This window comes from Cervus elaphus, chromosome 13 (genome assembly GCF_910594005.1).
Source record: "Cervus elaphus chromosome 13, mCerEla1.1, whole genome shotgun sequence".
NCBI lineage: Eukaryota > Metazoa > Chordata > Mammalia > Artiodactyla > Cervidae > Cervus > Cervus elaphus.
In genome coordinates, this window is record NC_057827.1 from 19,925,315 (window position 1) to 19,927,947 (window position 2,633).

At 43.9% G+C, this 2,633-nt stretch overlaps 1 non-coding gene across 1 annotated transcript; it reads right to left on the reverse strand.

Moving 5' to 3' along the window:
- Positions 1-493: 493 nt before the first annotated feature.
- Positions 494-566, reverse strand: TRNAE-CUC. The gene has a single exon. It is a non-coding gene; the product is annotated as a tRNA-Glu (tRNA).
- Positions 567-2,633: the final 2,067 nt, after the last annotated feature.

Sequence of the window (2,633 nt, forward strand, 5' to 3'; positions counted from 1 at the left end):
TCCACCACAATCTCAGAGAAAGGAAATAGAAACCTGCAGTTACTCTGTGAGGCTACATGTGAGGGTCTCTTAATAAACAGAGCTCTAACAATTATATTCTCCATTTATGAAATGCTTCCTAATGTGCCAGGCACTTTATATATGATACTCCTAAGCAGCATGACAATCCTACAAGGTCAATATTATTACTGCTATTTTACTGATGAGGAAACAGAGGCTCAAGGAAGTTAAATAATTTACCCACCTTCACCCAGTTATTCAGACATGCTGACTCCAATATCCAGATGTTTTCTCCTATACCTGGCTTCTTGTGAGCTAGATTCAGAATAAGCCTTTCCAAGGGCTTAGAGAAAATACAGAGGGTGAAAGAAAATAGATTTAGCATGGATTGGGGACATTTCTTCATTTATTTGGCTTTGCCAGGTCTTAGTTGTGGCACACAGGATCTTCGGTCATGGCATATGAACTCTTAGTTGCGGCATATGGCATCTAGTTCCCTGACCAGGGATTGAACCCGGGCCCCCTGCATAGAGAGTACAGAGTCTTAATCACTGGACCACCAGGGAAACCCCTGGGGGACATTTCCTTTTTTCCTTCCTTCCTCTCTCCTATCCTCCCTCCTTGCTTTCCTTCCTCTTTTCAATTAAAAATGACACAGTGGTTAACAAAGCTAACAGAAGCCCTGAACTTGGCCTCCTGTCATCTTTAAAATCCAAGTTCCACCCATGCACAATTATGACCACTGACAATAAAATCCCAACCCAGTGTGAATCAGCACAAAGAAAAAGCAAAAGAGGGCAGGGCTGGGGCTTGGTGCTTAGAATTAGCCCCAAAGTTATGAGTCAGAGAAGTCTTAGGATAACCTCCTGCCAAGTTAATCCCAGGCCAGGGCTTGCCAAGGTGCAGCTGCTCTCACAAACTCCAGAGGACCAAAGTGGACTGCCCTGGGGAGAAAGAGCAGTTCTGCTGGGCTGGAGAGAGACCACTGGACAAGTCATAGAAATTGTTGTCATTGACTGAATCTCATTGGTGCTACTGTGGCAGAAGACAGTCCTGCAGTCACGTAGGTGGCGGTGTATCTGTTTGATTCTCCTCTGCACTGTACCCAGATACTCAGTAAAGGTGTGTATAATGCATTCAAAATGGAGGCACAGATTTGTTTGTATTACTAATACAATGTTTGCAATGTGAACGAGCCAAAAATAAAATGTCAATACAATGCTTGCGTGCTATCCTAAAAACAATGGCATGGGTTTGTGAAAGCAAAAGTCGCTCAGTCCTGTCCAACTCTTTGCAACCCCATGGACTGTAGCCCTCCAGGCTCCTCTGTCCATGGGGATTCTCCAGGCAAGAATACTGGAGTGGGTTGCCACGCCCTCCTCCAGGGGATCTTCCCAATGCAGGGATGGAATCCAGGTCTCCCGCATTGTGGGCAGATTCTTTACCAACTGAGCTACCAGGAAGGCCCAAGAATACTGGAGTGGGTAGCCTGTCCCTTCTCCAGGGGATCTTCCCAACCCAGGAGTCGAACTGGGGTCTCCTTCATTGCAGGCTGATTCTTTACCAACTGAGTTACCAGGGAAGCCCCTGCATGGGTTTGTAGAGACCTAAACAAATGAAAAAGTGTTTGTCTTAGTTTGTCCTTGGTCTGGGTTCTCCACATTGCCTCCAGGTCCACCTCTCTCTCTGAATCTGAACTTTGTGAGTAAATTCTAGGGTCAGAAGGTGTCAGAATCACCTCGTGCTCCAACTTCAGACAGACCTAGGCTCTTATAGAGAGAGTAGTCTGCACTTCTTTCTTTAAAAACACAGGAAGTATGAAATTTTCTCATATCCTTCTAGAGAAAGAAGAGGGAGTTATCCATCCATGCTTGTGGAAAGAGAAGAGGACTTTAGAATCATAAGGATCCAGAAACAAACTCTACTACTTACCATCTGTATAAGCTTTGGGCAGTTTATTCATCTGTAACAATGAAGAAAACGAGACTTAACCTTGGAAAGAGGTTAAGAAGACTAAGTGAGAATGTGCATGTTAAAATGCCCAGGACAGGGGAGGGAGGTAGGAGAGGAGTTCAGGATGGGGAACACATGTACACCCATGGCTAATTCATGCCAATGTATGGCAAAACCCACTACAATATTGTAAAGTAATTAGCCTCCAATTAAAAAAAAAAGAAAAAGCCTAACAAATGTTCACTATACTGGGGAAAAAAAATGCCCAGGACGATGGCTGGCTTGTAGTTAACTAGATCTTCATCACTCAATCTCCTTGGCTGACCTGTGCTTCTTTCTGTATTCCCAAGTCCTTCTGAGAGTCCTAGCACCATCTATTCTTTATGATACAGGAATCTTTGATCAGAAATGCACCGAAGGTTACTCTGGTATTCTCTCTGTGTTCCAGAAACAGAAATGGGCAATTCAATTTTTACTTTATTCCATAAAGTGATGAAGCACATATTCTGGGTTAGGGACTGAACTAGGAGCTGGGGATGTATAAATGAATTGTGGGTCTCAGAGGGGAGAAACAGACAAATCAGACTATAGTTGGGATATCTGTAAGGACAAAACTAGAGTTTGCGCACATCCCAGAAGAAGTATTTAAATGGGATTTTCAGGAACTGCCTGAGAGTGTG